This window comes from Rhinopithecus bieti, unplaced genomic scaffold, assembly GCF_001698545.2.
Source record: "Rhinopithecus bieti isolate Rb0 unplaced genomic scaffold, ASM169854v2 scaffold_315, whole genome shotgun sequence".
In the NCBI taxonomy this organism is placed as follows: domain Eukaryota; kingdom Metazoa; phylum Chordata; class Mammalia; order Primates; family Cercopithecidae; genus Rhinopithecus; species Rhinopithecus bieti.
In genome coordinates, this window is record NW_016803481.1 from 6688053 (window position 1) to 6700406 (window position 12354).

The 12354-nt window shown below is 48.5% G+C and overlaps 1 long non-coding RNA gene and 1 pseudogene across 1 annotated transcript; both read left to right on the forward strand.

Moving 5' to 3' along the window:
* Nucleotides 1-643: 643 nt before the first annotated feature.
* Nucleotides 644-2301, forward strand: LOC108537221 (dnaJ homolog subfamily C member 5 pseudogene; annotated as a pseudogene).
* Nucleotides 2302-2960: 659 nt separating this feature from the next.
* Nucleotides 2961-4309, forward strand: LOC108537273 (uncharacterized). The gene is made up of 2 exons (XR_001887746.1): nt 2961-3810; nt 3860-4309. It is a non-coding gene; the product is annotated as an uncharacterized LOC108537273 (long non-coding RNA).
* Nucleotides 4310-12354: the final 8045 nt, after the last annotated feature.

The window sequence follows — 12354 nt, forward strand, 5'->3', positions numbered from 1 at the left end:
CGAGGCGGAGGAGGTGCTGAGAGCAAGGGCTGCTAGCACGTTGTCACCTCTCATAAGAACTCGGGAAGCTATTATCACCCATCACCATCATCATTATCAAAAAAACTGCTGATAAAAGCACTCACCAGAAAGGAGTAGGAGAAGGTGGCAATGAACCTGACAGGGGACTTTTGTGGCCGGGGCAGCCTGGGGAAGAAAGTGCTGAGAGAAGGACATTCCCTATCTCCCTGAAGATCTCCAGCAACCCTAGGAGAGACCCACATCCTGAGCTGGGCTTTCAGGGGCCCAGGCTGCATCTGGCTGGAGGGAGTTTGTTTTATGTGACAACTCGGGGCAGGGAGCCCCTACTTTGGGGGTAGGGCCTTAAGGCCCTTGAATATGGACAGCAGTTTATCAGCCCTGTCTCCACCCATCCCCAGGAAGCTCTCAACTCATCAATCTCCCTTCCGTAGAGCAGGTATTTTTTTATTTTAAAATAATTGTAGCGTCTCTGTTGCCGCTGACAGTGCTGCACCCGCACCTTCTGCTGCCGCCGCCACCGCTGCCACCCGGGGTCTCTAGGCTGAGGAGTGTGTCGGCCGCTGCCCAGCAGCACCACAAAGCGGGGAGCAAGAGCCATGGAGCCGGCGGGAGGGCTGGCGGACCGGCAGATTAGCCTAACATGGCAGACCAGAGACAGCACTCACTGTCTACCTCTGGGGAATCATTGTACCACGTTCTTGGGCTGGACAAGAACGCAACCTCAGATGACATTAAAAAGTCCTGTCAGAAACTTACCTCGAAATACCACCTCGACAAGAACCCTGACAACCCAGAGGCCACAGACAAGTTTAACAAGGCCCATGCCATCCTGACGGACGCCAAAAAAAGGAACATCTATGACAACTACGGCTCGCTGGGGCTCTACCTGGCCAAACAGTTTGGGGAAGAGAACGTGAACACCTACCTCGTGCTGTCCAGGAGGTGGGCCAAGGCCCTGTTTGTCTTCTGCAGCCTCCTCAGGTGCTGCTGCTGCTGCTTCTGTGGTGCTGCTTCAACCGCTGCTGTGCTGTGGGAAGTGTAGGCTCAAGGCGCCTGAGGGCAAGGAGACAGAGTTCTACGTGTCTCCCGAGGCTGCAGTCTGACGAAAGGGAGGCCACAGACACACCCATCGTCCTACAGCTGATGATGCGGCTAGGGGCCGTGTCCTCCTGGCATCACCGGCATCACCGTCATTCCTTGGTGTCTGTGCTGGGCACAGCTGGCTTGGGGTCTGTGGTTTCCTGGGCCTTGTGGCAGGGTTTCTCCCATGGGGGAAGTCGGTATGGAAAGCATAGGAGGCCCCTTCCGACCTTCCGAGGTTGACATCGCGTCCTCCGCACAGTGTTTTGATCCTGGGTCTCCTTGTCACATGGGCTCTGCGACTCCTGTCCTTGGAGGTGTGTCTTTCGCCCGCGTTGGAGTCATTTGTCTGTCTTCCTGCACTTTTCCAGGCTGTGAGCTGGATTGATGGGGCCAGTCTCCTCCTCCTCTAACCTGGGGTCATTCTCCACATTCCTTCCAGCCCACCGGTCCTTTCCGTAGCCCTTTTTGGATATTTACAACCACAGATGGTAGCACCAGCCCAATGAGCACAGTCAGAGAGTAGATTGTCTGTGTGTGAGCACCCAGCTGCTGCAGACGGGGGCTCTTCCAAGACCCCTCCTCCCGTGTTTGCCAGAGCTCCCATCTGCCCCACTTGCCTTTGCCCCATCATCGATTATTCAAGCAGAGCCGGATTCGTTAGGTCCCTGGAGGAAGGACTGACTGGACCAGAGGGACCCTCTAGCTCAGGAGGGTTGGGTCCCTGGGAGGCCAGCAACCAGACCGCAGAATCCATCTGTGGACTATTGGAAGTCAGTCTCTTGTCTGTCCTAGACCTTTTGGGTGGCACCCTGGGTAGGGGAACAGGTGAAATGAGCCTGATGTGCTTGTGCTGGCTGAGGGCTCAGAGCTGCCCCCACTCTGTGGCTCTGAGCCCTCGATGTACTGGGCCTGCCTTTGGCCCCATGCTGCAGACTCCAGTGGGCCTGGTTTCTGCAGAACGTCCGTGGTGACCACAGCAGAGCTGCAGAGTTCTCAGTGGAGATGAAGCTGAGGAAGAGGCTGTGTGTGGTGGCTGTGGCTTGGATCAACCAGATGAGTCTCCTGAGGTCCCTTTTCCCTGCCTGCCTGCTGACTCGTGGCCCCAGCTCAGTCATTACCCTCAGTGGCCCACCCAAGGCTGTGCAGAGGGGTAGGTTCAGGTTCACCAGGAAATTGCCAAAAAAGACATGGATGTGAGGACAAATCTGGACATGCTTAGGAGCGGGTTGCTGGTTGAGGGCCCCCAGCTGACCCCTACTGCAGATCCCCATGTGGGTGATGAGCTGGCTGCCAGCACCAGGTCCTGGGGCAGTTTTGTTTGTCCCACTTTTCTTTGGTTTTTCTCCCTAAAACGATCATGAAGACCTTTGATGAGAGGAGAGCTATGCACTGTGATATTAAATCAGAAAGAATTTGTCAAAATCAGACCTCTCCTAAAAGAGTAAGAAATTCATTGTTTGGCCTGTCCTGAAATGCTAGGCAGCGAGACGGTGGGGTGCCTTCATGCCGCTCAACACAGCAGCAAGTTCAGCCTGAGATGCCGGCTGTACTCAGTCTTTGTGATTTTTGTAGATGTAGCTTAGGAAGTGAGTTATTTTTCCCCAGACTGGCAAAGAGCCAGGTTCTAACCTTGGACCTAAACTAGAAAGCCGCCCGTCGGGAGTCCTGGCTCAGCCCCACCAGGCCGTCTGTTGGGCCTGCACACAGCTCTGTGGCTAGAACACTCCAAGGCCTTTTGGTACTCATCAGAGTGGGCCCCTTGGCAGGTGACTTTTCAGTTACAGAGTCCAATGAACCATTTTTTAGAACCATGCAGCTCCCTGCAAAGGGTGGGGTAGAGTGGGAAAGAGGAGCACGTCTGGAGGTTTGTGGAATCCGGTCCCTGCAGAATTTGTAAAACCTAAATAAATCATGGCCATGACAATTCTCACATTGTGATTATAAGACCCCCAGGAAGCCCAGACACTCGGGGCCTGGAGTTCCTCCCACTGCCTGACCCGGAAGCAAAACCGTTTCTGGTGTTCTTCCCTATTGGTTTCAAGGCCTTGTCTTAATTCAAGGAAAGAGAACCTCCCAGGTTTTCTCTTTTTCTTGAGTGGACTGTTTCCCTATTAATTAAAAGAGGTGGTGAGTCCCCTGGGGGAGCTTACATGCCTCCCTGTCCACGTGCGAACAGATCAGGATGCCCCCAGCACCCCTGACTGCTGGTGGCAGTGACAGGACCCCAACTCCTCACTCTTGGGCTGCGGACGATGCTGTGAGCAACTGTGGCCATGGGCACAGAACGTCCCACTGGACGCTGCTGCTGGGTGCTGCCAGGGGCCTGCTGGGGTCATTGTGCTTTGAGGCCTGTCTGGTTCACAAGGGGGTCCAGGCAGCACTGACTGCTTCCCACCTGCAGGAGGCGTAGGAGCAGCCCCGGGAGCCCTTTCATGGCAGCTGCCGGTGTGTAGATTTGTCTCCACTCAGTGACGTGGGATTTGTCTTCCTTTTGGCTTTATTTTTAAAATGCTTTAGATACCACTGCTCAGTGTTTCGAACTTTCCCAGTTCTCTGATGTTCAGTTAATGCGACCAGCACCCAGTGGGGACCTATTAGAAAAAGAAACTGGCATGCGCACGTGCCCAGCAGGAAGCTTCAGCTCCGTGTCGGCTGCTGCCGTCCAGGAAAAGCCCTGAAGCCTCACACAGTCGAGGCTGCTCTCGGGTGCTACATGTTGCCCATGGTGGCACCCGTTGCCCTGCCGAGACCAGAGCGTCTGTTCCAGGCGAGCCTTGTGCCGCAGGGGCACCAGCATGCAGGCTGCCACTGGAGGGTCCGGGTGCTGCGGGCAGAGTTCGACGTGGGGCTTGTCCGCCCTCCCTTAGCTCTGGCTCAGTGCATCCTGCTGTGGGACATCTCGTGAGGGGACACGAAGTGACTAATCTCACCCTTTGCCAGTATTTGGAGCTGCGAACCCACGTGGCACAGGACTGGCCTGTGTCTGTTATTTAGGTTGTGAATCATACTGTGGAATTGGCAAAAGCTACATTTTTACTGTCCTTACCAGCAACGGTTCGCGTCGTCACATGCTGTGAGTGTGGGCTGTGGTGTGTCCGTGTGTGTACATATGTGTATATGTATATATCACACAGCAAGCGTGTCATTTGTGCTGCTGTCCCGTGGTGAAGCCACAAGTACAATTTAAGGTGGCTCTGAAACGGCCTTTGGTTTCTTGGGAGTTGGGCAGGGANGTATTTGGAGCTGCGAACCCACGTGGCACAGGACTGGCCTGTGTCTGTTATTTAGGTTGTGAATCATACTGTGGAATTGGCAAAAGCTACATTTTTACTGTCCTTACCAGCAACGATTCGCGTCATCACATGCTGTCAGTATGGGCTGTGGTGGGTCTGTGTGTGCACATATGTGTACATATGACACAGCAAGCATGTCATGTTGATGTCCAGCAGTGAAGCAAACAGTACAATAAAAGGTGGCTCTAAAACAGCCTCTGGTTTCTTGACGAGTCGGGCAGGGACCTTTAGGAGGCTTTCCTGGCAGGTGCACAAAAGGAACGGCTGAGCCTACTGTGTGCAGAGTGTGTGTGCCCAGGGCACTGCCATGGCCCCCAACGGCATTGGCCTCTGGTCTGCAGGGTCAGGTGCCCATCCTGGGGGCTCTGTGTCATGCTCACCTGACCCAGGTATGTGTCCCAGTGTGAAATCTAGGAGGTGACTGGAAACCCTTTCCTCCCCTAAAATATTAAAGATGATTTTCTAAGCAACAGATACAATCAATGGCAAAGCTGCATCTGAAGGGCAGCCCAGAAAGGGGCCCTGTCCTGGCCCTAGAGGAACTGGGCCCAGGGTCCTGCAGGTGGCACCTTTTGGTATATTTTGTTTCCCTGGAAAATGGGGAAAATGTTTCAAGCCAGGTGAGGGGAGGAAGTTAACACTGAAATATGTATTGTTTTTAAAAATTAAACGCAGGCCGGGCACGGTGGCTCAAGCCTGTAATCCCAGCACTTTGGGAGGCCGAGAAGGGAGGATCACAAGGTCAGGAGATTGAGACCATCCTGGCTAACACAGTGAAACCCCGTCTCTACTAAAAATACAAAAAACTAGCCGGGCGAGGTGGCGGGCATCTGTAGTCCCAGCTACTCGGGAGGCTGAGGCAGGAGAATGGCGTAAACCCGGGAGGCGGAGCTTGCAGTGAGCTGAGATCTGGCCACTGCACTCCAGGCTGGGCGACAGAGCGAGACTCCATCTCAAAAAAAAAAAAAAAAAAATTAAATGCAAATGCATGGAGGCTGGTTGTCCATTCTCTGGTTTTGTCACTGGCATCCTGGAATCCAACCGTGTTGGGGTGGAGGTGCTGTCAGACTCTGACTGATCCTGGCTCGAGCACACACATCTAAGGGCCAGACTGGTTTTGCATGGTGATCTCTGTCTTATATGTCTGAATGTTGACCTAAAATAAAGATTACTGTTGTAAAATAAATGTTTTCACTGCAGAAAACAACAACAATAATAATAATTACACGTTTTCATGTTTACATAAATAACAAGTAACTATTTATTAGGTTGGTGCAAACATAGAAAAGCCAAGTCATATTTTATAATTACCTGAAGTCTCACCACCCAAAATAATCACCTTTCTTTATTCCAGATTATTTCAATGGATTATTTTTGTTTGTTTTAAATGTCATAGACATCATCAGAATATAATTTTATTGTTTCTCACTTAACATTCCTTCATAAACTTTCTTTGTTATTACAGACTTCATATACACAATTTTAAAAGTCCACCTTTGATTTTAATTAGATGGTGTATCCTTCTCTGAGCATTCCTGCATTATTAGGCTGTTTCCAATTTTACAGTATTACACAGAATGTTACATTAACATCTGTGTATTATAGCATACTCTATAATTTTAATTACTGTCTGATAGTAAATCTCCAAAATGAAATTTTTATAGTTAAAGGGCATAAACATGTATAAGGCATATAATTTAGAATATATAGATCAGGTATCTCAAAATGTTTTTCAGTTTTTTTTTCTTACAGTATATGTCACACATATTCATTGTAAAAATGTTAAAACACAGAGACAAGTATATGTAATGGAAAAAATGATTAACAACCCTGCCACCCCCAAATAATCACCTTAATATTTTCATATATTCCCTTCCTCCCACATTGTTCTGGGACCACTTTGTATATAAAAAATTGTATTTTTCTCTTATTTTAACTTATTTCTCCACATCAAGAATCCTTCTAAAACATGATTTTTAGCTACCACCAAATGGCCCATTATGTGTGTATATCCAAATTTATCCTTTATTGGTGGTTATTCGTGGTTTTCCCAAATTTTTCAGTATTATAAATGACACTAAAGCAGATGCTAAAATGTCACCACATTTATGATGAGGACTTTAGTGGAAGTCACAGAATTATAGATCTTGAGCACTCGTACACCTCGAGAAATTCACTTACCCAGGACCCTGCAACTAATCTCAAGTATATCTATATACTTATTTTATAGAGGTAGTATCCTGCACTTAAGAGAATGGGAATGGAGGCCGGGCATGGTGGCTCACACCTGTAACGCGAGCACTTTGGGAGGCCTAGGCGGGTGAATCACCAGAGGTCAGGAGTTCGAGACTAGCCTGGCCAACATGGCAAAACCCTGTCTCTACTAAAAATACAAAAATTAGCAGGGCATGGTAGCACGCACCTGTAATCCCAGCTACTCAGGAAGCTGAGGCGGAAAAACCGCTTGAACCTGGGAGGCAAAGGTTGCAGTGAGCTGAGATTGCACCGCCACACTCCAGCCTGGGTGACAGAGTGAGACTCTGTCTCAAAAAAAAAAAAAAAAAAAGAAGAAGAAGAATGGGAGTGGCTTGTGCAAGTTCACAGATCTGGGACGTATCAAAGAAAACAACTGGAAAGCTAATGTGTTGGGTCCAAGGCTCTTTCCCACGTGATTCAATGAGATCTTGTTATTCTGAAACATTTCTGGATCTTGAGTATTGTGAAAGCTAGGAAAGCACGCCATGATGATATGGTAAGGAGAGCCTAGAGAAGATTGATCTTTTATTCAGTATCAGCCTGAGCAAAGGGAAGGTCTCTCGTGGTGTGTCAAAGGTCTCTAGCTTTAACTCTATTCTGTCCAGCACTGGGATGACAATGGATAAAGCTGGCAAGCCTTAGACTTGGACTCTGGCTAAGTTCAACAACAAATCTATTGGAAGAATGAAGAGTAGTTCACATGGTCAAGGAAAAAGCTGAAGGAGCGGAGTTCTCGGTAGCAGGAACTCATGGACGGCAGTCATGGATTGCAGCTGTTGGGATGAAAGAGTTCCATTGCTCTGCATCCTGATTCCAAGGAGAGAGCAACTGATTGGCCAGACTGAGTCAAAGGACAATAGCCCCCAGACTGTGTTCAGTGGGGTCTGGAGACTTCCTCCAGCAACATCGTGCTGTTATTACTTGCAGAAGAAGGAAAGGGTCTACACAGACAAAACTGGATGACTACAATGCAGTTATTAATTAAAGTGTAATCAGTCACTAGGGTTGTGTGTTTTCTCCAGCAATATTCAGTCTCTCTGGGGCAAGCTCAAAGAAAAGCAAATCAGTGAGACTGAACAAGGTGAGTATTGTGTAATAAGGAACTTACTCTAGCAATTAGAACTTACACAATTGTAGGAGGAGCCAGGGAAGTAAGAATCCAAATATGGAACTGAAGGATCAGAAAAAAGCCACTAACCAGGCCTGCACCAGAGAACGGCTGGGCAGCTGCAGGCTATGTGGAAGCTAGCCACATTTGGTTGCTGAAAGTGGACTGCAAAGGGGGATGGTGTCAAAGTTCATAGAAGAGTGCTGCTGCTCTGTGAGTTCACATCAAAGTACCTGGAGATGGGCCTGAGGTCACTGTTGGTCAGTACAGCCAGCAGTTGGGAAGAGAGTCCCAGCAAGGGAAAAAGGGAGTGCACCCTGGAATCTCTGGCACCCCTGTGTCTACCCCTAACCAATGACAAACACCAGCCTGGGTGTCTACCTCTAATCAATGACAACCTTCAGAATAATGGCTGCTGTTTCACCTTGACTCCCAAATCTTGCACATTTTCACTGTTGGCCAAATCTAACACTCTGAACCTTTCAAAGAAAGGAATCTGAGAAACAGCTCCCAGTGTAAAGAAGTCATCAATAGAAAAATGGCACGGTGAGTATAATGGAAGAAAAGACAGACAAAGGGATTTAGGGTATTTTCAGAGGAGTGAAATTATGACACGGGATCATAAAATCTAGAATACAGGGACCCAGGCCAGGCACGATGGCTCACGCCTGTAATCCCAGCACTTTGAGAGGCCAAGGTGGGCGGAACATGAGGTCAGGAGATCGAGACCATCCTAGCTAACAAAGTGAAACCCCATCTCCACTAAAAAAAATACAAAAAATTAGCTGGGCGCAGTGGCGGGTGCCTGTAGTCCAGGAGAATGGCGTGAACCTGGGAGGCAGAGCTTGCAGTGAGCCAAGATCGCACTCCAGCCTGGGTGACAGAGCAAGACTCCGTCTCAAAAAAAAAAAAAAAAAAAAAGAATACAGGGACCCCATAACATTGGCAGTCTCAAGGTCAAAGACACTGTGGGTGGTAGAGTCAGTGAACTGTAAGCATAAAAGATGATAGTCAAAGTGGCATTGTTTGAACTTGAGATTTTGGATATTGTGACGTGGTGACCTGTGATAATGAGGTATAAGGTGGCTAAAGTGATGAAGACCAGGGCATTGGAAGAATCATCCATGTGGATGTTGAAATAGCTGGGTACAGTGGCTAGGACTGGGCAGAGAGAAAGTCAATGAGTCTTGAGCTGAGGTCTTCAGTAAGCACGGGGCAGCTGCCAGTAGACTGTTAGGCACAGTAGCGAGGATGGGTGGCGGCAGCTCAGCCTTCAGGTACATGAAGGTGAGGGGGAAAACTCCACCCTTCTGAGAGGGTTACAGGGGAACCAGTGTCCTGAAGGAAGGAGCCAGATTTAAGGTAACAAAAGCAGGTAGCAGGAAAGAGAGATTACAAGGCCAGGTACGTGACTCACGCCTGTCATCCCAGCACTTTGGGAGGCTGAGGTGGGAGGATCGCTTAGGGCCAGGAGTTCGAGACCAACTTAGGCAACATAGCGAAACCCTTGTCTCTACAAAATATTTAAAAATTAGCCAGGCATGGTGGGTGTACACTTGTTGTCTCAGCTCCTCAGAAGGCTAAAACAAAAGGATTGCTTGAGCCCAGGAGGTCGACACTGCAGTGAGCTGTGATCACACGGCCCCCTGGGCAACAGGGTGAGACCTTGTCTCTTTAAAGAAAAAAAAGAATACCAGAGAATGTGCTGATCACTCCGTAAGTGCTCCAAGGGAGGGTAACAAAATGTACAACCCTCCACCCCAGAGGAGGCGTGGGAGATCGAGTCAGGTTAGGGATTATATTAGGACTCTCCATTTCCAAATGTCAGAAATCCAACTCAAGCTAGATTCAGCAAAAGAGAAGAGAATGTGTTTATCCATATAACTGGAAGTGTAGTGGTGCTGCTTGCTGGCTTCAGTGCTGATCACAGGGACCCAAGCCACGTCCTCGAGGGGCTCTCCTTCGGTCTCCCTGCTGTGCCGTCCTCTGTGTTGGCCACGCTCCCAGGCAGCCTCTCCCCATGCAGCAGCAGATGGTGGCCCAACAACCCTGGGAAGTGTGGACCTCCCTTATGGCACCGGGGAAATTTCAGCCTGAGCCATCCATGGTGGTTAGTGAGGCTGCATCTCTAGTGGCCATTGAGAGGGCAGAACCCACCAGAATCACATGTTGGCAAGTGGGGAAGTGGTCCTTCAAAGGAAAACTGCTTTGCTGACATCAGGAGGAGGGCAGGGCCAGGCATGGTGGCTCACGCCTGTAATCCCAACACTTTGGAAGTCCAAGGCAGAGGATCACTTGAGCCCGTGAGTTGAAGTCCAGCCAGGGCAACATAGGGAGACCCTGTCTCTACAAAAAAAAATTTTTTTAATTAGCCGGGCAGGGTGGCACATGCCTGTGGCAGAAGGCTCTCTTGAGCCCGGGAGATCGAGGCTGCAGTGACTGTGCCACTGCACTCCAACCTGGGTGACAGAGTGAGACCCTTTTTCAAAAAGAAAGGAGTGAAGTGTACTGGATAGGCATAACCTCAGATACCCTCCTCAGACAGACACAGAGGTCGGGAACGAGAGTGAAGGTGACACTGAGTCACTCCAGAGGCTGGATTTGGACTTCTAGTGGTCACTGAGGAAGACAGGGATATGAGGCAAGATGACGTAGGCACTGGCTTCTTAGGGGAGCCCTCAAGTCACTCCTGAGTACCTGGAGTACCCGGGTGGGGCCGTGGTCACAGCGCCATCTAGTGCCATGTCATGATGTAGCCGGGAAGCCGAGGGGCAAGATGCCCCCTTGATGCTCCTTTCGCTCCAAACAGGGTGGTCTACGAGGGGCAAGGAGCTGCTTGACAAATATTTGAAGGCAGGGGGACGTTTGGAGAGAAAAAGTTAGGGAAGATGTAATGGCAGCTCTTGGCTATTTGAAGAACTGACCTCTGGGAGAGGGATGAAACTCACAGAACTAGTACCCTTAAGGGGAGCTACAGGAATTTGGGGTGAATGATGACAACTAGAACTGTCTAATGAAGAAGTGGGCTTTCTTCCGAGGGAATGGATTCCCATCCCTGAAAGTGTTTAAGCTGTGATTTGGATGTCTTTAGTCAATGATGTGACATAAAATCTCCTATATTGGGTGCAAGATCAAGCCGCAACACGTTTAAGGTAGCTTCCAGATTATAATTACATGAGTTATTCACAACCTGAATGAGGAAGGAATCATCCACCAAATGGTGCAGTAGCTAAATGTTGTCTTCAGTGTCCTTTCACTTCCCTTTTGGGGCTCCTTATTCCTGTCTCCAGGCACCTCTATTTCATACTTGGAAGCTTGAAGCTCTCATGAGGTCTACCTGCTCCCAGGGTTGCCTTCTAGACATAACAATATCCCCATTGTAAAATTTGTCCTCTTCTTCCCATAAAAACTTCTAGGATCTGACAAACAGCCTGTAATCAACAAATAATCCAGATGTCAACTCACCTCTTGAATGTCAGAATTCAAGAAAGTGAGCTCTGTTTGAGGAGCTATAAACTTAATTAGAAACAGCCAATATCATACTTTTTATTTAATTAATTTATTTTTTTGAGACAGAGACTCCCTCTGTTGCCCAGACTGGAGTGCAATGGTACAATCTCGGCTCACTACAACCTCCACCTCCAGGTTCAAGTGATTCTCCAGCCTCAGCCTCCTGAGTAGCTGGGATTACAGGCATGTACCACCACACTCAGCTAATTTTTGTATTTTTAGTAGAGACAGGGTTCCACCATGTTGGTCAGGCTGATCTTGAACTCCTGACCTCAAGTGATCTGCCCGCCTCAGCCTCCCAAAGTGCTGGGATTACAACCATGAGCCACCACACATGGCCGATCATACATTTTTAATTACTTTTCATTTAGTAGCTTCTGTGTTCACTGTTAAATGTGTTTTCATTAATCTTGTCTTCTCCGGTCATTTTGTTAGACCCCGTAGGCAACAGTTTCATAATATAATCTTCTGAATGCTCCACAAAATTTAGTGTTTCAGTAATAGAATACTTGATGAAGATCAATGTTTGCAAATTCCATTTGTGAGTTTGTTCCTCTGCATGGAGGATGTCAGGCGCTGTGATAGACAAGAACGTGTAAAGGTGAATAAATAGAGCTCCAATCCACCTGGAATAGAAGTAATATATAAAGCGCCTACTAAGTGCCAGAAACTGTGCCACACACATGACACAGCATTATTGCGTTTTACTCAGGCAGTTTCATGAGGCAGGAACTTCTAGTTTCATTTTATAAACTAGAAATTTAGGCCCGGAGAGGACTTTGCCTAGAAAATAAGAGCCAAAACTCAAGCCCAAATTAGTATGCCTCTCCTTTTCCTATTAAAAAAAAACAAAACAAAACAAAACAAAACAAACAAACAAAATAAATTACAAAACAAATTAGTTTTTACTGGAAAAGGTGCACGTTTCCTTTTGAGAGTCCCCAGAAGCAAAAGGACCACATTTTCCCTAGGATTGGATCCAGGGAATGGAGGAGCAAAAACTTCCTAGTTTAGTCTTGATGGATACTCCAAGGGAATCAGGCAAAACCAGGGGCGGGAGTGGCTGTGTCTGATGGGGTAGAA